This window comes from Sarcophilus harrisii, chromosome 5, assembly GCF_902635505.1.
Source record: "Sarcophilus harrisii chromosome 5, mSarHar1.11, whole genome shotgun sequence".
Classification (NCBI taxonomy): Eukaryota; Metazoa; Chordata; class Mammalia; order Dasyuromorphia; family Dasyuridae; genus Sarcophilus; species Sarcophilus harrisii.
Genome location: NC_045430.1, coordinates 68,516,515 through 68,542,943, shown reverse-complemented (window position 1 = coordinate 68,542,943; position 26,429 = coordinate 68,516,515). Strand labels below are relative to the sequence as shown.

Genomic DNA, 26,429 nt, shown 5'->3' with positions numbered 1-26,429 from the left:
GGATAGTGATAAGTAATTATAATCACCCAGATATTTTGACTCAATTCTAATCTGAGTAAATATCCATATCTTTGTAGAAGGGATCAGGGTTTCCTATCTCATTTGAAATTTTTCATCCATTAGTACTGAATAGTGCTAACATTACTGTGGTATATTGATTCAACATTGATTAAACTAAGTGTCCTTCCATAATCACTCACCCATAACAGGTGTATCCTAGAGTTCTGATCTTAGTACAAATGCTATTTAGCTGATGACATAATTATTATATCATTCTGATCAGAATTTTGAGTACAAAGCTGTAATATGTAAAAATTAATAACTTAGCAGGGTAAAACCCATTCATTTGTTCTAGAGATCTGGATAGTACAAAGTAGTTAGTGTGAGTTAGCCTTTGGGACTTGTGTTTAATTATATATATTAGCAGAATAGGATTGCCTTCCACATTAATTTTAAGTTATTTTCTCTAAGGTCATTAGCAATAAAATATATTTCCCTTTAATCGTCACAACTAGAGAAGTAAGAGATGTATGATGTGGAAAATGTTGCCTAAAAATTGAATTAAGAGTTAAGTAGATATTGTGTATCTAAGTTATATTTTAATATATTTAACATCTACTGGTTATCCTGCCATCTAGGGGAGGGGGTGGGGGGGGGTAAGAGGTGAAAAATTGGAACAAGAGGTTTGGCAATTGTTAATCCTGTAAAGTTACCCATGCATATATCCTGTAAATAAAAGGCTATTAAATAAAAAAAAAAAAAAAAAAAAAAAAGAGTTAAGTAGAATTAGGGTTGGAAGCCAGACCAACACTAATTCTGTCTCTGACATATACTAGCTCTGTGATTCTAGGCAAATCATTCAGCCTCTAATTCTAATTGTAACTTTCTATGAATTATCCAACTTCTGCAAATGACAAAGAAGATTCTGATTTTCATTAGGAGAATGAGTTTCTCAATCTGGGAGGCCTTACTTCAAAACCTTCTCCAGCAAAGGGCTGCATGCAGGAGACAAAACTTGTTTATTTCCTGCCCTCTAGAAGCAAAACACTCCTCTCTCAAGACCAGGTTCTAATATGTTATATGTCTACATGCATTTGCTTGTTTTGAAGTAGGCCTTCCACAACCTCTCAGCTCTTATTATTTCCTACCAAGAAGTTGGCCCTTAAGGAAGGACTTCAAATAGTCTATAATTTCAGTGAACCCCTATCTACTTACTTATATTGTCCATGGACTCCTGACTCAATGGGAAATATAATTCTATCCCCTATGCCATTTTACTCCTCTAATCCCAATGATTCTGAATCCTAGTATGGTTTGCAAATCACTTTTTTTTTTTTTTTTAAAAAGCCTGGTTTTATCCTCACAACAACCCTGGGCAGTCCATTTTATTGATAGGAAAATGGAGGCAAAGAGAGTAAGTGAATTGTTTAGGTTTATACAGGGAATTTCTGAGATCAGATTTGGACTTTGCCTCATCCCAATCTATCTCAGTCCTACTCCTCTGATAACCCACTTCAAATCAGCCAAATCTATGCACTCTGGATATTAATCAACTTTCTTTTCATCTTTAACATCTTCTTTTCTTGTATCTTGGTCTTTTACTCCCTTACTGAGACATAACAATACTCTGATGGCATTGCTTCTCTCAGCAGTCCCTTTTCAATACTGGCTACACTTTCTCTCAAATCTCCAAATTGACTTATCCTGTTGAGGAAGTCAGAGTATTTGCTTCCCATGTCACTTCCAAGACTTTCCCCCACCACATTCAACAAGCAAACTCTTCTTTGAGGTTCAAGCTGTCCAAATTTATGACTCAATCTAGATCGTGATAGCTATTATATATGTACCTCCAACACATTCTCCTTCCTTCCTCAATGAGTTTATTGCCTAATAGTCTTTTTCATCACCTAGTGCTCTTATACCCAGGGGATTTCAACATATATATTGATTCTCCTCACATATCCCATATGTTAATCCAAACATTCCCATGATCTACTCTTGCACTCCATCTCAGGTACATTCAGAGTTGATCCTATACTTGATCTTGTGATCACCCACCAGCTCCTCCTGTTCCTTTTCTCCTCAGTTCAAATCTACCTATTCTCACCTGTCATTTTAGATCTCACCTCACAACCCCATTTGCCTTTCAGATTTGTCAAATTGCACAACTAGTAGACATCTTAAACTCAACAAGTCCAAAAGGGAATCCATTATCTACTACCCCAACCGCTCCCCCCTCAAAAAAACTTTTTCATTACTGTGGAGGGTACCTCTTGCCTCCCAGTCACTAAGGCTCCCTATACCATTGTCATTCTTGTCTCTTCATTTTCACTTTACATATCCACTCTGTTGTCAGGTCTTCTTGTTATCTTCACAACATCTCTGTATATATTCCCTACTCCCTACTCCCTACTCACACTGCCACCACCCTAGTTCAAGCTCTTATCATCTCTTGCCTATATTATAGTAGTAACCTTCCAGTTCATTCCCTTACTTCAAATCTTTGGAGTAGGGACTCCAATCCATTTTCCCTTCAGCTGCCAAAGTGATTTTTCTAAACTACAAGTCTGACATCACACTCCTGATTAGTGAATACCATTTGCTCCCTGTTAACTCAAAGATCAAATGCAAATTCCTCTATCCTTTAAAACTCTTCATTACTTGGCCCCTTCCTACCTTTCCAGTCTTATTACATTTACTTCCATTCAATGATCCAGTTGAACTGGTCTATTTGCTATTAATTAAACATGTCACTGCAGCTTTGGACCTTGGGCTGTTCCCCTTGCCTGGAATATTCTGCCCCTTCTACTCTGCCCCTTGGTTTCCTTAGCTTCTGTTTCCTCTTCTCTTAATCTGGGCAATTTACATTTTTGTAAATTGTCATCCATTTCACTTAGATTGTCAGGTTAATTGACATATAATTGAAGGAAATAGCTCCTAATAGTTGTTTTAATTTCCTTTTCATTGGTGGTGGATTTTTATCCTTTTCATTTTTGACACTGGTAATTTGGTTTTCTTTTTAAAACTCAAATTAATAATATTTTATCTATTTTATCTTGTTTTTCTTTTTTACAAAACCAGAAGGAACATACATGTTAAGTGCATACAAGATATATGATTATATATATACATATATATACACATATATACGTGTATGTGTGTGTGTGTGTGTGTGTGTGTGTGTGTGAGAGATTAGATGGAAAGTAATCTGAGAGGGAAAGGCACTAGCAGCTGGGGAACTAAATTGACCAAGAAGTCTTGATTCTCTGAATGAGGTACAAACAGAAGCTTTTGTTTTTGCAACTAAAATCTCTTCTTGTCCACTAACCTTGACTTATTGAGGATACTATGTTATTACAGCTTTGCATACAGAAGGCATGTAACAGTGTTTTGCTTGGTTAGAAGAATGTAAAGGAAAGAAGACTTAACAAGAAAAGTAATTACTGAGCTTTTAATCTCAATTCTGTCATTTTTAAATGTCACTTTGTGCAAATCATAGAATCACAGAATTTTAGGGTTTAAGGAATTTAAAGAATCTTGGTTTCCAGAAAGTTCAAGACATCAGAATTCAAATGCCTTCTATGGTATACCTGACAAGTGGCATCCAAGCTTTTGCTTTAAAACATCCAATTGATTTGAGGGAGTGCTAACAACTTTCTGATTCAATAAAAAAAAATCATACTTATAGTGCTTTAATGTTTACAACATTCTCTCCTCACAACCATCCTATGAGGTAAATGGAAGAATAAGGTTCAGAGAGATTGTGTCCAAGGTTAAATGACACTCTCTGTATTTAATTTCCCTGTCTAGAAAATAAGGGACTTTATGCAGATAAACTTTTTCATTACTGTGGAGGGTACCTCTTGCCTCCCAGTCACTAAGGCTCCCTATACCATTGTCATTCTTGTCTCTTCATTTTCACTTTACATATCCACTCTGTTGTCAGGTCTTCTTGTTATCTTCACAACACCTCTGTATATATTTCCTACTCCCTACTCCCTACTCACACAGCCACCACCCTAGTTCAAGCTCATCATCTCTTGCCTATATTATAGTAGTAACCTTCCAGTTCATTCCCTTACTTCAAATCTTTGGAGTAGGGACTCCAATCCATTTTCCCTTCAGCTGCCAAAGTGATTTTTCTAAACTACAAGTCTGACATCACACTCCTGATTAGTGAATACCATTTGCTCCCTGTTAACTCAAAGATCAAATGCAAATTCCTCTATCCTTTAAAACTCTTCATTACTTGGCCCCTTCCTACCTTTCCAGTCTTATTACATTTACTTCCATTCTTTCTAATATTAAAAGTTCTTGTTGCTTTCTAATATTAAAAGTTCTATGATGTGTGATTACTAGAATCACACAAGAGATGTCCTCATCTTTTATTTCTGGTTTTAGTAGAGGATGGGAAGGCAAGATGAAAAACAGATTAAGAGATTTTTGTACTATTTCAAGAAAGGTTAAAACAGCTCCTGGCCTAGTACCTAAGGATTTTTTCTGTGATCCTTTGTGCCGAATACTTCAGTATTTGTATGAAATGTAATTTCAATTATCTAATCTTACTATGAATGATTCAAAATGAACTGGATCATGAAGCTGGAAAAAGCCAAAATTTACTTCTGTAATCCTGTGATAGTTCTGTGATTTAAAAAAGTGTGGATAATAAATTAGTAACAAATGGAATGAAAGCCATCCCCTACATTTTGACTCCACTAAAGCACCACCTTGGGGAGGTACAGTTAGATTTCTTTTGCTTTTGGCAGATTTCATTTAATTTTCTTTCATTTATCATAGTTATACAATGTTGTGCAGTTCAGTTTGGTGACTTTACATCTCTAACTACAGCCAGTCATTTTGACTTTTGGCTTACAGTTGCACTTTGTTGACTCTGGAGAGGAAGACCTAAGTTTGGGCAACTGTGTCTCACTTAAGTTCAATTTATGCAAAAAAGACATCACCTATACTTGAACCTCTTTGCTCCTCAGAGTATTCATTGATTCAAGGAGATTTTCTACTCCTTTCTCTTCCCAGTCTCCCCTGGCCTCCACATTGATAATGACCATTTTATAATTTATTTATAATCTGTTCTGATTTGAAGAGTTCATGGAAAATTTGAAGACAATTATAAACAGTAATGATATTGAGTCAGGATCATTCACCTTTCATCTACTAATATGTGGGTAAACTAAAAATATGGTGCTTTTTTCCCATAGTTGATCATTCCTCCAACATTTACATAGCCTGGAAAATAATTCATCATTTAATCTGCATCACAAGAAAACATACTATTCTTTATAAGTGAAACTATCTTTATATTCTCTAATGAAAGGTTTTGCTTTTAAATATACAAGACACTTTCCCCCCTGGCTTAAACAGAATGATACAGGATCACAAAATAATTTTATTATGTTATAGTCATATCTCCAATAGTGAAAGAGAAATGTTTTCTTTTTAGCAACTGCTATCACAAAAATCAGTTGCTACTTGTATTGGTTAAATAATGCAGCTTGTTTTACCAAGTTACATACAACTTTTTTATTCTTAAATCTGATCTATGCTATCAGTTTTTATTTCTTCTATTCTTAGTCTTTCTATTTTGCTGTATTTTCTTATTTACATAAGAACCACTCCTATACAATCAGATTCCCAGTAATTGAAGTGGCTGGAAGACTGACTAATAGAGATTTTATTATGCTTTTTAGATGTCTGTGGAAATTTAATCTAGACTTGTATCATTGTGCCCATGTAATGTGTGTGGATTATTCTATCACTATTATCCCATTTTGGGGAGAAAGCTAGATCTGTGCTTTCATTGTTATGGTGAACTCTTGTTATGAACATTCTCTCCAACAACACAAATTAGAAACTTAACACTTTAAAGAATTAAGGCAAGGATATATGTGTCAGGGCAAGATTTACACCTAGGTCTTCTTAACTTCAATAACAGGTTTCTATCACTTATGTCACACTGCTTCTCAATGTCTTAATTTGGATCATTATCCAAATTACAATCACAGACTAAATAGTTATACACTCAAAATTTCTGAGGATTTTTTTAAGGGTTCCTAGTTATTAGCAATAAAATTTTTCCTCTTGAAATTAATCAAAAGAACATTCATTTTAATTTCCATGGGATCTTGACTGCACAAAGAGAGAACTAGATCTTGATTGTTCAGAAAAAGAAAATTTACCTCTAAAAATAAGTTGCTCTAATTCAGTAACAAAGGGAAGTTATAAAAAAAAAGCAGGTGATACTAAATCCATGTGGTAATAATTTTCTGTCTTTACATGTGCAACCAATAGGCAGTTATTGATTAATGAGAAAACAATTTTAATTTACTCTCATTCCTGAAGAGAATTAAATAAAGCATGATGAGATTTTTCAAACTATAAAAAAGGTAATCAGTACAACTAGGGGGATGCCTTTTTTTTTTAACTAGATATAAATGAAAGCTATTAAACTGTATGGGTTCCATGAGGAACCTGACAATTTCTATACCTGAAAGCCCATCCATGAGATCCATTGAAAAGGAAGCAAAACCATGTTAGCTATACTTTCAGTAGTTAAAATCAAGGTACACAGTAATCAGAATTTTGTTTCTTCTTACAGTTAAATGCTATAGTTCAGTGTTTTAGAAGATCTGAAAGATAGCTATGGGATTCAGTTTCCATTTATTCTACCCAGTTAATAAATATAAACATTAGGTGTAAAAAATTGTTGTAACAGTTTTCCAAAGTCTCTCTCAAATATAATAGTATAAACTTTTTTTTTTCAGATAGCCTACATGCAGCTATGTACTGCAGAACATGGTCATGTCTTTTGGTTCATTGCTTGGTACATGCCAGTCATCTGCCTCATGATTGGTATTATAATGTTTCCAAGTAGCTGTATTATATGCTAGAGCTTCTCCACTGATTCTATTGATACAGTTTTAATGTACATAACCGCATCTATCCCATAATCTCCTAAGGAATACAACTTCTTGAAAGTACCATGCATAAAGCTGAGATATGGGCAATCCAATAACCAACACCAGCCAGGAGTATAGCTCAAGACGTCTCAACATGAGGTTGGATTGCAGTTGAAAGTCTATCAGTTTTTCTCAAAGGAACACTACCTTCATGATCACTCATCTTCACAGTCAAGACCTCATTAGTCAGTATTAAGTGGATCTGAATAAAAGGGTAAACATCTTTGTCAGCATAGTATTCCACAGTTGTTCTCATTGCATTTTTGAAAAAGTTCCAACACCATGTGATAGAGATGTGATTGGATATAACTACTTGCACAGGTTTTCCTGATGGTTTTGCATTCAATTCTTCAATTTCTATTGAATATATATATATATATATATATATTCATTTCTATTCTATTCAGTATATTCAATTCTATTATAGTAACATAATACAAATCACAAAGATACTATATTTTAATAACCATATTTCATAATTTCAACATTACAATTTGGATTAAAGCTTCCAGTGTGTTTTTAGTGAGCTAAGCTTCCTTTGCCTTTTCACCAAACAATAAAGAGTGCTGATTAAATTGCATTCTGATTAAAATGTGACTCATCTGAAAACTATCCAAAAAGTATTGTACATTTTGGCTGGTCACTGGATCTATACCAAAGCTTTCCTTATATCCAATCACACCCTGAGCCAAGGTAGGAATGACATCATTATGCTGATTCCAGATTCTTATCATAATACCTGTAAAGTCATAAACACATTTAGCATCTTCAGCACTTTTATCCTTAAAAGGAGCTCCAAAAAGTTATCAAACTGTGCATACCCTTTAATCTGGCAGTGTTACTACTGGGCTTATATCCCAAAGAGATCATAAAGAAGGGAAAGGGACCTGTATGTGCATGAATGTTTGTGGCAGCACTCTTTGTAGTGGCTAGAAACTGGAAACTGAGTGGATGCCCATTAGTTGGAAAATGGCTGAATAAATTGTGGTATATGAATATTATGGAATATTATTGTTCTATAAGAAATGACCAACAGGATGATTTCAGAAAGGCCTGGAGAGACTTAAACGAACTGATGCTGTTCGTGCTGATGCTGAGAGTTGCTCTCTCTGATCTGATGCGATCAGTTGCTCTCAGCAACTGATGCTGAGAGAAATGAGCAGGACCAGGAGATCATTATATACTTCAACAACAATACTATATGATGACCAGTTCTGATGGACCTGGCCATCCTCAGCAACGAGATCAACCAAATTATTTCCAATGGAGCAGTAATGAACTGAACCAGCTACGCCCAGAGAAAGAACTCTGGGAGATGACTAAAAACCATTACATTGAATTCCCAATCCCTATATTTATGCTCACCTGCATTTTTGATTTCCTTCACAAGCTAATTGTACAATATTTCAGAGTCTGATTCTTTTTGTACAGCAAAATAACAGTTTAGTCATGTATACTTATTATGTATCTAATTTATATTTTAATATATTTAACATCTACTGGTCATCCTGCCATCTGGGGGAGGGGGTGGGGGGTAAGAGGTGAAAAATTGGAACAAGAGGTTTGGCAAATGTTAATGCTGTAAAGTTACCCATACATATAACCTGTAAATAAAAGGCTATTAAATTAAAAAAAAATCAAGGAGCTCCTGTAGACTCTAAAGATACCAGCTTTGTTTGTGCCAGTTCAACTGGAGGTGTTTCTTGAAGATGATTTAGAAGGAGACGTCTTTAATTATGTTCACTAATCTTACTGGCTACTCCTGACACAAAAACATAAATGAGGTCTTTTCATATGCATACACAGATCCAAAGTCCAGAAACTGCTCCATGGAGAGTAGGAATAGGGAGAAGAATAAGTAGAAATCTACCTGGCCCAGAACGCTGCATTCAGGGCCAGCACCAGAATCTGGATTTAGGCTGGAACCTGGGCCTGGAGTTGGACGGGAAGAAACCTGTCACAGGCATCTCATTTACCTCCTAGCAAAACCACGTTCCAGAAGCGGCAAAGAAATAGCAGCTAAGAACCCATCATATGAAGCTTCCAACAAGCATATGGTGCATGCATGTCCACATCCCCCTTTTGATAGATAGGTTAAACTAGGTTGAAGGTAACTGATGGGCCACAAACCCACAGAAGTGTTGAGGGATATTTACCCCAAACACATGAAGACATGGGATAGAATGAGTGGATGTGAACAACTTGTTTCAACAAGCCACTGGGATGGAAGAAGCAGGTGTTATGGAGAACTTAGAGCTTGTTCAAAAAAAGATACCAGAATCATCCACAATCCTAGCTAATGATAATCATCTTGACTTGTCTTGTCATGGGACTTTGATGACTTTGAAAAATCAGAGACTCAGACCTATCATTTTATGCAACTGTGCCTCAATTAAATCCAAATGCACAAGCAAGTTGAAAGATGTTACCCATATAATTTTCACCCCCCCCCTTTTTTTTTTCTTACCTACTCAATGTTTTGTGACAACAGAGCAGCAGGTGCTGCAGTCGCTGTATTCATAACTGCACATAAGCAACCCAGGGCTTAGGTCATCTTATGGCTGGGCTAAAGCAGTAGTGGGATTTGGCAGCCCCTTGTGTATCTGAGCAGCCTTTTCGAAAGACCACACTGCTTACTTCCTGACATGAAGAAGGGACTATAAAAGGTATCCTAAAATTGTCTGCTTCACCGTACCTAACCCTGACCTGCTTAAGGCAGCAGGTGAAAATCCCACCCTATGATCAAAATGTACAAAAACGTTTGAAAAGAAGATTCCACTCACCATCAGTACATGGAACATGTGTATGCTTATAGACAATATAAAATCTAATAGGTCTGAAACATGAACAACTCTTGTTCCAAGAGAACTCAGCAGGTACTGCATTCAAATATCAGACCTGTGAAAAACAAGACTGGCAGATGAAGACCAGCTCACCAAAGCTGGAGCTAGATACACATTTTTCTGGAGTAGCTACAGTACAAAAGAGCATTGTGACACTTGTATAGGATTTGCAATCAAAACTAATCTAGTCAAGAAACTTGTATACTTCTCAAAAGGAGAAAATGACAAATTTATGACAACGCAATTGCTACTTGCAGGAACTCTGCATCAAACTCTGATGAGGAAAAAAAATTATGAAGACATGGAGGATCTCATCACAATGTGCTAAAAAGAGGAGAAGCTCATAATTCTGGGTGATTTTAATGCAAGAGTAGGCACAGGCTACCAGACATGTATGAGGTTATTGGGAGGAATAGAGTTGGCAACAGCAACATCAGAGATTACTTACTTCTGAAGACCTGCATGTCTCAAGACCTCATTCATCAACACTGTCTTCCATTTACCTAAATGCAATAAAACCTTGTGGATGCACCCTTACAGCAGACACTGGTATTATCTCACACCCCCTCCAATATCCAATCTGTTGCCAAGGTTTGTTGATTTCATCTTTGTAACAAATCTCAAATTTAATAGACTGTCATTTTAAGGAGAAGAGACAGGACATGAGAGTGATGAGGGCCACGAATGGCCCTGATCCTTCATTTAGAAGATGGTCTGTTAAATTGATCATAGATTTATCCTCTCCAAACTAAATATACACATTCAGCAAAGGCAATAGCCCCAAAGAAAGACAACTACCAAAAGACATAATCTTAACAGATTAGAACTCTTCTCCTGGTGGGAAACGTTCCTTTTTAACTTGGAGGGAAAGCTGAACTATTTGGCAACAAAGGCGCAGAAAGGGACTGGACCACTTTAAGAGATTTGGTGTACAGCACTGCATCTGGGCCAGAATACTCAACAATCACCAAAGATTGGTTTGATAAAAATAATGGGAACTTCAGAAGCTATTAAATGAAAAATGAGAACTCCACAAGGTTTACCAGCAGGATAGTTCATCTCTCTCTAAGAAGGCAGCGTTTAACTCCATCAGAAATCAACTCCAAGCAAAGCTTAGAGAGATGCAGGAGTCTTGGCTCAATAAGAAGGAAGATGAAATAGTAGTAATCTAAAGTGCTTCTATGATGCCGTGAAGACTATTTGTGAGTCAAAGACCTACAAGGCATCTCAACTGTTCAGTGCTGATGGAGCTAAACTAATCAGCAAGAGATAAAATGAAGATTTCCATAAAGTTATCAACAGACTGCACCAACCAGTGCTGAAGTCATGAATTCAGATGGAAGTCAATTCCTCTCTAGCTGAATTTACAATTGAAGAAGAGGTTTTGAATACCATTCAATTCCTCTCATGTGACAAAGTATCTGATGTTGATTCTATGCTACTAGAGATTTATAAGGCCCCTGCCTTTATAAGGCTCACTGATCATACAAAAGCTAACTTAAATCTTCTGAGTTACATGTCAGAGGAGGCTCTATGCTAGGAGTTCAAGGATGCTTCCATTGTCCATCTCTATAAAGGTAAAAGAAATGCATTGTCCTGTGACAATCACAAGGGAGAAGTGTCTTTCCTTTAGTCATTGCTGGCAAGATTGTATTCAAAGTCCTTCTTAACAAACTGATCCTTCATTTAGAAGATGGTTACCTACCTGAGAGCCAGAGCCTTTCTGTGACTTCAGAAAGGGCCAAGGGATGGTTGATATGGTCTCTGCTGCCCCAAAACTCCAGAAGAAATGCCCAGAGAAGAATAGAGGTCTGTATACAACTTATATCACTTTGTCTATTAGTCATAAGGGCTTGTAGACAATTATGGCAAAATGTGAGTGCAATAGCACTGTACAACACTGTACCGTACATCATGGATGATGCTCTCACACTTTCTCAATTATCAGTGGAGTGAAGCAGGACTCTGTGCTTGCTCCCATAATGCTCTTCAGCATTATGTTTTCAACAACGTTGTAGGAAACATTCTATAAGGAAGAAAATAGCATCAAGATCAGCGACTGCATTGATAATAAATTATTTAACTTGAAAAGGTTACAAAGTCAAGACAAAAGTAGAGGGAAAGTTGGTTCATGATTTTTTTGTTCACAGAGGATAGTGCGATAATGCATTTAATGCAACCTCTGAGGCTGATTTACAAGAGAGTATGGATCAGTTCTATTCTACCAGTGCTACTTTATGGTCTGACAAATAACACCAAGAAAACAGATTCTCCACCATCCAGCACCACACTAACCATATATGGAAACATTAAATAGCAATTAGGGAAATTTTTGAATTCTATGAATAAATTCATTTACATTAGCAATATACTTTCCAGAAACTGGAAATCACTCATATAGATTATTTGTTCCTTGACTTATGTCAAGTAGAGCCTTGCAAGCTTGTACTGGTCTGATTAACCATAGTCAGACACCCTGTATATTGATATAAGGACATCAAGTCTTATTTGGCATTCAAAACCCTTCCTAATCTAGAACCCTCTCACCTTTCCAGTCTTCTTATACCTTATTCTCTTACTTACTGGATTCTAGTATCCTGTGAAACGGCCTCCTTGCTGTTCTATGAATAAGATAGCCCATCTCTTCATTCCAGGCATTTTCTCTGACTATCCTTCATCCTCAGAATGTTCTTCCTCATCAATGCTACCTCCTAATTTCCCTGGTCCCCCAAGTTCCAATTTAAACCCCAATTTTTACAGGAAGCTTTTCCTAATCTCTCTTAATTTGAATTCATTTTCTCTGCTAATTACTTCCTATTTATTCTCTATGATGCTTGTTTGTTTATTTTCTTCTCTACCAAATGGGAGTTCCTTGAGTGTATGGAGCCTTTTTTGCCTCTTTTTGTTTCCCTAACTTTTAGCATTCTGACTGGCATATAGCAGATGATTATAAATACTGACTGGGAGTCACTGAAGTTTTTTCGGTTGAAAAGGGGTGACATCTTCAGACCTGTGCTTCAGGAAGATCACTTTGACAGATAAATGGAAGACAGACTAGGTAACCTGAAGTGATAATGGTGCCATTGGAAGTAATAGGGAAGATTGGAAGGGAAGTAGTTTTTTGAGGGAAAAATAACAAATTCAATTTTAGAAGTGTTGAATTTAAGGACATGCAGTTTGAAATACACAATCAGGAGATGGAGATCCTGGAAGTTATCAGAGAATATAGGGCTGAATCAGCAGATTTGAGAGTCATCAGTATAGAGATGAAAATTAAATCCACAAGAGCTTTTGAAAACACCTTAGAGGTTTCTAAATTCAACTTCTTCATTCCACAAGTAGGCAAATAGACCACCTTAAATGACATGCTCAAGGAAGCAGAGTAAGGATTTGAACATAGAGGTTTTCTCATTCAAAATCTAATGCAATTTCCACTACAGTATACTTCTTTCTTTCCTTATGTCATTTCCTGTATTCAGAGAGGTAGCTCAAAATTGATGTGCAGAAACTGAAAAGCAAAAAACAAATAAACAACAGCACTATTCTTTCTAGAAATTTTGGCCTTATTTAATATGAAGTATTCAAATCCAGGCCATAACTCTAGAATAAACATGAACAAAAGAGCAAGATCAGCTTGGTCAGAAGCTAATTAATTATGGCTAAAGCAACTCCTGGAGACTTCTAAATACTAAACTGTGGAGTGTGTTATTTATCAAAATAACAGATCCTTGAAGTATTTCTGGATATTCTAATAAGGTAATACTAGTCCCCAATTTCTTATTCTATAAAATGAGGATATTTTTCACTACTGACTTTTTGGTGATAACACAGTTTTAACATTCTGAAAATTTCAACTTTATTACTGGTTACATCCCAAATCTGAGGGATATTAAAATTTTCCTCATTTTTCCTAGATGTCTTAGATCCCTGACATTCAAAATACTCAAGTGGATCTCTGATCTTAATGTCAACATTCTTTCTAATAATGCAAATAACAGCCAACACATGCCTACCTATCTTACTCAGTTCTGCCTATATCCTCTCACAATTTTGCCAGAGGGTTCATCCAATACATGGAGTAACTTCCTTAATTTCTCTTGGCATTGCAAAGCTAATAAAAGAGCATACATGCTAATAGTTATTAATTAAACCAACCTACCTTTTTCTTTTTTTGCCTACACATTTCTTGGATGAGATTTTTTATTAAGTTTCTCTTTCATGATTGTTAACTCATTTCCTAATACCACAGACAAACCAAGAGTTATATGAAATTAGTGTTCAGAAAACTTCAATGTTTTTAGGGAGAAATTTCTGAAGAGTTGACCTGTCTATTTACTTATACAAATGAGACTCCAATATACATTTTTGGGTCCTACCTTTACATTATGCTTTTGCAATACTAGAAAATGGACTTGTACTGGTTCAACAGTTACTAAGTTTAAATTGAAACCAAGCCACACTCTCTACAGGATTCAAATATGCCAATAAATAAACAGCAGCAACATATATTATAGTCATCTAGTTGCTTCTGGCTAAACAGTCAACAAAACAAGATGGTTTAAAATATACTCCCACAAATTCCATAATTCAGATTTCTAGTTTCTTTGCCAGATAACACATATTTTTTTTTTCTCTTTCAGTTGGTAAGAAAAGGAAAGAAGGGAAAAAGAAGAAAATAAATATCTGGGTTATAGCATTAAACTCTTAGGTAAAAGTACATTTTTAAAACTTCAAAATGGAGAAAGTCTGGACTGCTTTTCACACATTTGGCAATCACTCCTTGAGGACATGTTTTTGGTCATTACCCTGCCAAGCTGTTTAGTTTTATAAAAGAGGCACAAGAAGAACATATAGGACTAATTCAGCTAAATATAAACATCATCTCTGTAGATTTTATTCCTTCACCTTCACATAGACAAACACAGCCTGAAATCATATTAATGCTAGGTTAGGGAGAGCAATATTTTTCACTACAGCTACTTTTTCCATGCTCTGTAAACAAGACTAGAAAACCTCAAAATGAAATTATCCACATGATCAGTAATGAACAAAGCTAAACATCAGAAAGCAGTTCAAAATTCCTATGAAGCATATGTATCCAGTTACAGGAAACATCTGTGACTTAGTAATGCAACTTCAGACCAAACTTTACCCTTTTTTAGAAATTATATGATATATGTGTGAGGATATACATATGTACACATGTGTATACACATGCACATATATGTAAAAGAAACATTTATTAGTTATAGCCACAAAGGGATAGGATTGTAAGAGCTCATTCAATGTGTTAGCAAATTAAAAGAAAAAAACACAAAAGGGAGACTTAATTAGCCCAACCTTCTTTCCCAAAAGAAACTATTCAATTTAGCCTTTCAGTCTACAAATTAATCTTTAAAAAGAAATTTAGATAGAGCATATGTATATATAAATAGTATAATATACAGAATAGTCAAGTAAAAGGAACGAAGATGATTTTCTTCAGAAAATTAGTCTACCATTTGTTTGTCAGTTAAATAAAGAACTCAAAGAGACATGATTTCACTCATACCACAAAGATCAATTTAATCTTGAGGGTATGTGTATGTGTGGGATAGAAATTAGCATTTTAAAACTCAAATTGATGAAGTGATTGACACAAGTTTTAAAAAAGATTTCATTTCTACTACAGTCACTGTGGGTTTATTTTGATGAGTAATTTGTATGAATGAGACAGGTAATGTGACGACCTTAAGAGTTTGGCAAATATAGCAATAACAAAAAGAGAGATCATTTTGATAGTCTACTAAAAAACAGGGACTCCACTCTTTCAAATAGACTTGATCAAAGACCATTTAGTAATAATAGTACATTCCAATTTAATGATAACTTCATGCTGAGAATCTCACATTGGCTAATTTTAGCTATTCACAGAGGCATAGGGAAGCATCTCAGTTACAAATTTTGATTCTATTGCAAAATGATACACAGGTAAAATATGTTTTCAAAAAATGCCAGAAGAAATCTCGGAAATTGTACAAGCCATCTACTGTGTATCAGTGTAGAAAACAATGTATTTCTTCAGGACCTTTGTTGTACTAGAAGTCCTATCACTTCACTCACTGAGTGAATTGGATACATTGAAAACCTGAGTAAAATACTTAGTCACTTCATTGAATAGTTTGTGAATAGAAATTCGTTATTGCGATTCTCACTCATACCAAGTTCTAGACTATAAATATTTTTCAAGAGAATAAGATTTAATAATGATAGTGTTTTTAGTGGCTATTAAATATTTTAAATGACCATAATTCTCAAATGCTCCCTGGGTTTTGAATATGTTTCAATCTATTGGGGAAATAGATTCTACAATTTTATTATTATATGAAATATTATTGTATGAGGGAAAACAGTCTAGTGAGGAGTTGCTCCCTTGACGTGCTTACATATTTAAAATGCATTATCTATTAGTTCACCATTTTAAGAATGCATTTGTTGTGTTACTACTGGGATTATATCCCAAAGAGATTATAAAGAAGGGAAAGGGACCTGTATGTGCACGAATGTTTGTGGCAGCCCTTTTTGTAGTGGCTAGAAACTGGAAACTGAATGGATGTCCATCAGTTGGAGAATGGCTGAATAAATTGTGGTATATGAAAATTATGGAATATTACTGTTCTGTAAGAAATGACCAACAGGATGATTTCAGAAAGGCCTGGAGAGACTTAAACGAACTGATGCTGAGTGAAATGAGCAGGACCAGGAGATCATTATATACTTCAACAACAATACTAGATGATGACCAGTTCTGATGGATCAGGCCATCCTCAGCAACGAGATCAACCAAATCATTTCTAATGGAGCAGTAATGAACTGAACTAGCTATACCCAGAAAAAGAACTCTGGGAGATGACTAAAAACCATTACATTGAATTCCCAATCCCTATATTTATGCACACCTGCATTTTTGATTTCCTTCACAAGCTAATTGTACAATAATTCAGAGTCTGATTCTTTTTGTACAGCAAAATAATGTTTTGGTCATGTATACTTATTGTGTATCTAAGTTATATTTTAATATATTTAACATCTACTGGTCATCCTGCCATTTAGGGGAGGGGGTGGGGGGAGTAAGAGGTGAAAAATTGGAACAAGAGGTTTGGCAATTGTTAATACTGTAAAGTTACCCATGTATATATCCTGTAAATAAAAGGCTATTAAATAAAAAAAAAAAAAAAAAAACAAATATTGGACAGGATGTGGAAAAATTGAGACACAATATGGGAAAAAAAAAAAGAATGCATTTGTTGACTTTTTTTTTTTTTAGCGCTTAAGAACATATCATTGACAAATCTTAAAAGAGATAGAGAAGAAACCAGGAAAAAAATAAAAGTCTCTGCTGAATTTTGAAAGAAAAGATAACTGTAATAACAAATTCCTAAAGAGAAATTTGTGATGAGATAGTGAAGAGGTCTTTCTTTAAAAAATTTCAAAATTATAATAAATTATCACTTAATCATTGCCCCTTTTCTTCTTTGGGGCAATCCCAAAGCTCCATAATTTAAATTTACTTAATGGAAAACTTAACTTGTATTTTATTCACTATGGAAGTAGCCATAATAAAAAGTTAGAATCTAGCATATAATGTTAAGTGGTGGCTACTTTACATTAGATTTAAAATCGGCAACAAAAGAAACAAAAAGTTGGTTTTTAAAATCACCACAGGAAACCAAATAGCCTCTATTTAAATTAAAAGTAATCACAGTCTAATTCTTGAAACACACTTGGAAATACTTTTTGGCATCTCACTGCTACAAGCTGCCAATATTGTGTATAATTGAAAACATTTCAAAAAGAATCATTACTTAAATCAAAGACCAAAATTGAAAGCTGTGGAATTTGTGCCTCAAATAAGAGGGCAGCAGAGTAAGATTGCTATATTTTCATCAGATTATTGATAAATAATTTCAGAGAGGCAGCCCACAAAGCAAGACAACAAATGCTTTGGGATGTTAAAACCAACAATTTGGTCACATATCTTAGAAAGTACATGACCAGTATCAGAAAAAATGAAAAGACATTGAGGAAAAAAAGATCCAACATTTTTTTGGATGTATTAAGACACTGAAAAGAAAAAGCATATTTATCCTGGGTTTGCCACAAATTTCCAACTGAAAAAAAAAACAAACAGTTTAATTGTTTGTTTTTTTTCAAGATCATTTAAGACTAACCTGATGAGAAACCTTAAAAGCACACTCCAACACAAATACCCATACTTCTAAGAAAAACAACAGCTGTACTGTTTGGTGGAGTTGTGAACTGATGCAACCATTAGGGAGCCCAATTTGGAACTCTGCCTAAAAGGCAAACTGTGCATACCCTTTGATTCAACAATACTATTATTAGGTCTCTGTCCCATAGAAATCATGAAAAAGGGGAAAGGACCTACATGTATAAAAATATTTTTAAGTTCTTTTTTTGTGGTAGCAAAAAATTTGAAATTGAGTGGACAGCCATCAATTGGGGAATGGCAGAAGAAGTTATGGTATGAGAATGTAACACAATACTATTGTGCTAAAAGAAATGATGAGTGGGCAGATTACAGAAAAAAACTAGAAAAACCTAGATGAACTGATAAAATAACCAAAACCAAGAGAACATTGCACACAGTAACAGCAATATTGTACAATGATTAACTATGATTGACTTTAGCTCTTCTCAGCAATACAACATTCCAAGACAATTTCCAAAGGCCTCAGGTTGGAAAATGCTAACTTCATCCAGAGAAAGAACTGATTCTAAATGCAAATCGATGCATATGATTTTCGCTTTATTTTTTCATGGTTTTTTCCTTTGAGTCTTTGTCTTCTTTTACATGACCAATATGGAAACATATTTTACATGATTGCATATATATAACCTATATCAACCTGCATACCATTTTAGGGAGGGGGAGGGAAAGGAGGAATGGAGAAAAATTTGGAACTTGAAAAATTTTAAAAACAAATGTTAATTAGCCTATAATTTTTAAAAATACTATTTGAAACTTTAAAAAAGAAACAAAAGAAAAATGATAATTGCTTGCCAGTTTATAGCTATGAGTATTAAAATGTTTATATTGGCTTATGTTTCCACCTCCCTGACATTTTAATTGATTGCAAATGTATTTTACAAACTCTATTAAATCAGTTTATGCTGAGAATTCATTCTATGTTCCTGAAAATGCCCCCTCCCAAAAGGATAAGATGACTTTAATGTATTTAATCAAGAACACAATACTGAGATACAGAAGAATTATTATGTACCCTGTGAGAGGTTCCTCTTCCCTCCATAACTGGAAATATTCTTTGACAGTGGACCAGCAGTTAAGGAACTGTTCCTGGAAAAACTGTGTCATTTTGGCAAATGGTGAAGTGTACTGATTATTCTGTCATGGAATCTGTGCCAGAAGTGTCATGACATCAGTATGCTATAACTTGTAAAACATGTTTTTTCCCACCATATTTCTTTTGTTAGAGAAAAAGAATAGAAGAAAGCTAAGTAGGATTTACAATACTCTTTCTGACCTGATCTTTAATCATGGGTCAAAAATGTTAATTCACTAACATACAGTTCCTCTGATCCAATTTAGAACTACTGTAAACAATGTGATATAGTTACTGGGTGAGTTGTATTGAAAGTCAAAGCACAGACTATTGTTTCCCTAGAAGAGGCCATCTTGATTTAGGGCATAGCAGAGAAAATCCAAGAATCTCTTTCTACAGATGCCCCAGAATAGTAGTATCAGTGACTTTCTTCACCTATACTGTCACTCATGCTAACTTTCTAAGGAAATCAGTAGATTGTGCACAGTCAATGAGCAAGTGACTCTGAATGTGATTCCATTTTTGCAACACTGTATTCCCTTATCAATTAATATTAATCTTGTAACTGCAAAGGAAGGAAGGAATATTTAAACAACAATAATAACTTAAAATTTCCTTCATACTCTTCTTTGGAAATAATTAGAATGTATATTTTAAGCAGTTTGAATAATTTTAGGCTGGGGGGGGGGTTAAAAAAATCCTTTGTTTTACCTGAGGTGAAAAAAAGATTCATTTCTCTAAATTGTAAGGGCTCTATCACTTAAAGTCACTCCTTCTGATTCATTCTGCACTATTGGTGTGAGCCTAAAATTAATTTTAAACAAAAAATGTAATCCTGAATAGCAGTTTATCCAGGAAATGACCTAAATTACTAGTTTACTAGTGAAGATAAGTTTTTCAGTAAGCTCAATGTTCTCCCACTAGTATAAAGTATTCATATTTGAGGTACCCCAAAGGGTCACTAGATCCCTGGAAAATGAATCAATAAAATCTTTGTCCTTCTAGATGAAGTCATTCCTGATATACAATACTTTGTATTTAGACCTCCAGTTCTTAGAAGGTCTTAGTCAAACTCCTCTGAGTTATTACATTCTTCTTAGGTTTTTACTTGCTTTATTAAAAAAATTAATTAAAACAATTTTTTTAAAAATAGGAATTATCTTTATTTTGCCCTTTTCAGAATTAACATAGACTGGGACATTAAGGGCATGGTGGATGAAACAGATTCTTCTGTTACTTTCACCCACATCTGACTCCAATCTTAATAGTTTGCCAATTAACCCTGTAAGCATTTTTGGTTTTCTCTCCCCTCAGCTAATACTAAATTTTATTCAGATTATCCAAGCTAACTCATTATAAGATTCTTTATGATACAGAAAGCAGGGACTAATGTATAATGGATTATTTTAAAAAAAAATTTTTATAATGGATTCTTGATAAAAAATGATACACTCAGTAGCTTTGGATCTGTTGGCTTAATTGACAAATCTTTAACATTAATAAAAATTGTCAAAATGTTTGAGACTTAAGGATAACTTGTCGATTGAAACCAAATTTTTATAAGGGAGAAAACCTAAAGTTACTAGCCTACTAAGTTACATCAATCTATTAACCTTTAACATCTGTCTTTTAAAAAAAATAATTTAATACTGTTTTAAAAAAATCTCCACATGGCAACAAATGGCTAAAGTTTTAAATTTAAGATTTAATCAGAAAATCAGTGAATTCTAAGTATGGATACTGTGCATTTTTTCAGACACCTTTTAGTTTTAATATGCAAAGTATTAAGTTAACCTTTAAATCCTTTGTATAAACATTTCTGGGAAAACTTGTAAAATATCCCCTTCTTTGTTTCCTGACTCTCCAGTTGAAGGCATTTAGAAACACTTCGGTATGGGCTTTATTTTACTTTCTGTTGCTCCTAGCTGGGGTCGAGACCATAATCACCTAACCTGGGACCAACACATTTAAGGCATACTGAATCAGACCCTGCCAGACAGTAAAATAAATGGCTTCTGTTTAAATTTAAAATTTCCTGGTAGAAGTAACTATTGTTTAAGAGAAAAGGCTTTGACAAATATTATATCATCCTTTCAGAGTTGTCTCATTGTATGTAGAATCTTAAGCTTAGGTTGAAGTTTAATTCTAGATGACTCTAGCTGTTACACATCTCCCTGCCCTGGTCTAAAAACAGACATGTCAAAGTTGCATCTCCCAAAAGGCTAGACGGGAGTTGAAGTACTGACACTTAACTGAGGGTAATGGAGGGGGGAGAGAATAAAAGTTTAGTGGACAAAAAGACAAGTTGTCACCTATGTGACAGGCACTAATTGAGTCCACACATCTGGAGCCTGAGTAAGACAAACATTTAGTAGTTAATATCCATCTATACTTTACGTCCCTCTGCAATCAATCAATAAACATTTATTAAGCACCTACAGAGGGCCAGGTACTGTACTAAGCATTGGAGATACAAAAAGAGGTAAAGGCAATCCCTGCCCTCAAGAACCCAGATGGACCTTTATTGATGAAGTAGGGAAAAGGAAAAGGATAAATAAGAACATAAACATATTTAAAACTAGAGTCATGTATCATGTTAACGTTCTTATTATGTACATTAAGTATATAATGTCTTATTTTATTTCCTGTAATTTCAACCTAAAGCATATGTACCACACACGTATAATTTTTTAAAATATTCTCTCTCCTTTGGGTCAATTCCCACTTTGTTCTTTGTTAGTTTCCCATCTCTTAGATATTCTCATTTGAGCTGGTAATTAAGTGTGTTTAGATAGTGATTTGGAATTCCAGTTAGACAAGTTGTAACAATGATGTTCCACTTCCCTTTCCCACCCCCCCCACCCCCCAATCATTCTCTTCCCATTCTTCAATGTTCTTCAGTTTCTTCAAACAAGTCTTAAGCCAGTTATCCTCAAGGCCCCTAAATAACACAACAGCGCCAATAATCAATAGAGAAGCAGTTTCCTTTTTTTAGCGAGCAATGAAAATCTAATAAACTTCTGCTACATTATGCCCTAGCCATGCTATGTATTAATATATCTTTTTTCAGCATTTTAATGCGCTAAACTCAAGAAAGTGCCTCATACATACGATATACACATGTACACTTATCCACAGAGAAATATCTTACTCCACAAACACATAGTCCTTTCACTCATTCCCATCTTCCAGGTAGAAGATAACAGGTAATTCCAAAAATCTGTTATCTTCCCCAAGCCATGGAAGTTCCCCAGACACCCAAGCCATTGAATACGTGTTCTACGCAGTACAAAATAAAAGAGAGCTAAAAATGTAGTTAATGAAAGTAATATACATTTTGGAGCTCTCTCTCTGGAGCTCTCTCTCTGGTTCTCTCTCTCTCTCTGGTTTTCTCTCTCTCTCTCTGTCTCTCTCTCGTGTTCTCTCTCTCTCTCTCTCTGGTTCTCTCTCTCTATTTCTCTCTCTCTCGTTCGTTCTTTCTCTCGTTCTCTCTCTTTTCTTTTTTTTCTCCTCCCCACGAAATTTCCGGATAACTGTCCTTATTTTGTGGTAGGAAGCCCCTCCTGGGTGGTACCACCTCCACCTTTACTGTGATACTTACAAGCCAATCTGGATCGTAGCCTAAAGCCCCCTACCTCTCCACGCCCTCCAACCCACGGCACGCATTGCGTAATTCCGCGCAGCCACTTACTTTGAGACGACGACAAAATAAGTCCTTTGGTCGGATGAGACGTTCACGGCAAAGAATTGAAGGTATGAGATGAGAAGAATAAGATCCAAAGTCATTGATACCCCTGCTTTACGCCTCCTCTTACGAGCGTCCCATAGAAGTCAGTACCGGAGGGAGGAGATGAGCACGTCGCAGGCAGCACTATATCCTACGCACTACTCACAGGCGGGGGAGTGAATCGCACTGCCTTAGCGAATGAGGGGAGCGCTGCTCTCGGAATACAAGGGTCTTGCCTCCCAAACTAATGGTCACAGGCTTTCATTCACTCTTCTGAGTCACTGACTACACTCACAGCCCATTGGCTCCCCTGGGTTGACTAGCCAATCTCTGAAGCTCGGAGCTGCCAGAAATTGAGAAAACCCGGAGCTCTGGATATCCCAGCGTGGAAGGATTGATTTTTTTTATTCACGTGCACAGGAACAAATTCTTCACTTGTGCGTGAGAGTTCTGAATTTAGGGGGCACGGGGGGGGGGTCGTGCACCAACGCAATTAGTGAGATACTTGTGTCTTGTTTTTGTGAGTAATCAGGTTGCATATTTGATTAGCGAAGCTGCAGCAATAGTATCTACTATTTGAAGTTTACCTAAACAAGAGTTTTAAGTTCTAAAGGGCAGAGCCATCTTCTCTTCCTTCCCGCCTCCACCCCGCCCCCACTAGCCACCGCCCCCAGTTTCTGTTATAAATTATGCTGATGTATTGTAGTGAGAAAAGGTAAAGACACCCAGTTTCCAAGATCAAACAGACTGTCTCCTGCCAATTTCACTTCTTTGACTGGTTAGGGGAATGTTTGGGAGGGGATTTAACTGAAACGCTGAATTTCTTTGAATTCCTCCTCCTCCACGCACCTCCTAGGTCCCAACACACAACTGGAATCTGTCTGGAATGCTGAGGGTCAAGCAATTGGATTGCTGGTAAAGAGAAGCAGGGCCATCTGCTTAACTTCTTACTTGACCAAAGGTGTCCATTAGGCAAAGTTGAGGAGAGTTTGTTTTCTCCGCTCCTATTCTTTTCTCCCCACCCCCTTCCACGTCTCCTGAATTCTTAGAGCCCCAGGCTGGTAGCAGTTAGATAATCTGAGTAAGTAGAACCATGAATTGGGGGAGTGAGACAAGGGCTCGTAAATTGAATTGAGGTTGTTTTTTTTTTTCCTTTAAAGAAACCGAAACTCCTTATTTCCTAATTTTTCAAAGCATTCATTTCCTGTTTTCAGAGAAATAGAACCCTAAACAAAAATGGAGTGAATCCAAATGGTATTCTGGTTCTCTGGGAGTTGCAGATAACTGTATAGATACCTCAAAAAGTAAAGAGTAACATTTTAAACCTAGGTCTGGGGAAACTGAGGAAAGCTCATTTAGCAGAGATCCAGCCTTTGAAAGTAAATTTGGTAGGACCAAACTGAGAAGTTTGACTTAGAAACTGAACTAAGTTTTAAGCCTATTCCTTTCAGAGACTAAGGCGTTATCAGAGAGTGTATGCCTCTAAGTTTCAGGGAAGTTCATATATGCTATTGCTATATCTTTGAAGCATCAAATTGATGTAAAGTGGATGTAAAATGGAACTGAGGTGCCAATCTCTGGCTCCTAACAATGGAAGAAACACAGAGTGAGAACTTGAGCCAAAGAAGGTACAAAAATATTCTATCCCAGCTCTAAAGATTGCTTCCAAGGGAGATGTAGCCTACCTGGTTCCGAGAAAGAGGGCCAAAGTATACCTATTCCTTCTTTGGAATAAAATTAGACCCTTCATGCTTGTGGAAATCCTTTGACTTTCAATTTCAGACACCTTAGTTTTAAGGATACTAGAGAAACTGACAAATAAAAATTTTAGATTGTAACTGAACAGCCATTTTTCTAGTAAATATACCCTTATATAAGTCAGTTCCATTAAGGTGATTTTGCATTTGATGATTAATTGAATGTTTACTGATTGTTCCTACATTATTGAATCTTTATTCATATTGAATCTGATATGAAAAATATGGAGTTTGAATCCCTAGAATGCTGACACCGAGTTGAAAAATACATTTATAAAATCCTAGAGTAGAATATTTGCCTTATTATGAAGTCATTGTGTTCTGCAAGTCCATAAAGTAAGGCTTGCAAGTGTTCTTATAAACTCCAAGTAATCAACCTTTAGTTTTTTGGGGAAAGGGGGAAGGACAGAAATCTTGCTAGTTTGGGGGGCTCATTTGACCAGTTTTTCTGTTTTTGCCTACTGATGTTTTTTCAACTAGATTTTATTTGCATTGTCCCAAGTGGGACAATTTTCCCTTGGGATAAATTTTCAGGGGCCCTTTGGAATAAAGACCTAGAGGAAATTTGTCTAGACCTCTAAAGAGATAACCTATGATACATAGAGCCATAGGGAAATTGTGGTGTGCCATATTTAGAAAGAAATATTAAGAAAAATTTGTTTAGAACTGATTTGGACGGCCTTTTGCATTTAGGATATCTTGATAGATTTTCACCTTCAAACAATTTCTTTCTCACTAGAGTGTAAAGGGTGGGGTTCTTTCACTTCTCGGGACTCTAATCCTTGTGTGGAGAGGTCTCGTGCTCTGGAATGTGATAGATACTTAGCTTTCTTGAAGTAGTATTAAAGGGAGGACTAACATTGTCTTAATTTAAGTCCATGTTAGAATGAAAAGAGTCACTCAGGAGTCACTGTATGTCACAGATAACAAAAGGAAGTTTACTTTGTCTTTGAAACAAGGGTATGTTACAAGGATACAGTGACACTTTGCTTCTCTGGAAGGCTTCTTTTCCACGTGAAAATATGGATCATCAAAGATGGAAATGGTTAAGGTTATGATGATACATATAGTGTCAGAAATGAGTCTGAGGGATCTTGACTTCATGTTGGTAGAAATTTTTGTGTCTTTAGATGATCAGGAGGCTTTTTTCAAGGGCCACAAGCTTTAGGTAGGTAGGTCATTTGTTCTGTTTCTAACATGACATCACTATGCCAATGTCTATATAGCAATGGACTCATTCCCCCAGGCTCTGCTATTCTTGTAGCATCTTCAGACTTATTGTTTAGTCTATGATGTCCCTGATGAATGTTGATATGTCCCACAAATAACTATGCAGGGAGAGGCATTATTCCTGACCCCAAAAGATAGCATTTGATTGTCCAGTCCTTTGCTACCCAGGTCTCACACTACTTAGCCAGAATCATGATTGCTGCTCAGGAATTAGTACAGATGAAGTTCTAAATCCCCCTCAAGGATCTCCCATATACTATTCATGAAGCCAAGAGCTGAACCCCTTGTAAATACTTATCAAGACCCTCATTTCTTATAATATTCTTTGTTACCTGGATAGTGGCCACTGACATCCAGTTTCATATATCTCTCTTGTAGCAGATAAAGCCATCATAAGTCAGGCAAAATGGTTTTCTTCAGGAGTCAAGTTCTCTATCTGGGATCCTATTGAAACAATTGAGGAAGCACTAGGTTCTAGACTGAAGCTTTAATTTCTGGAATAAAAGATTCCTGTTAGAAGGATCAATACTATCATCCAACATATAGTGGACAAA

The 26,429-nt window shown here is 35.8% G+C and overlaps 1 protein-coding gene and 1 pseudogene across 2 annotated transcripts in view; both read right to left on the bottom strand.

Moving 5' to 3' along the window:
* The window catches only part of PRICKLE1 (prickle planar cell polarity protein 1), a 141,830-nt gene extending 118,636 nt beyond the window's left edge, over window positions 1-23,194 (bottom strand). The window contains exons 1-2 of one of the 2 annotated variants that reach the window (XM_031940558.1): window positions 22,853-23,194; window positions 11,523-11,843 (exon numbers count right to left, since the gene is read on the bottom strand). The gene's annotated coding sequence lies outside the window, so the exon portion shown is untranslated. Of the gene's footprint in view, window positions 1-11,522; window positions 15,021-22,852 lie in introns of those variants that run through there. The other variant, XM_031940559.1, reaches the window with a different exon arrangement.
* LOC100917359 lies at window positions 3,168-11,513 on the bottom strand (annotated as a pseudogene).
* Window positions 23,195-26,429: the final 3,235 nt, after the last annotated feature.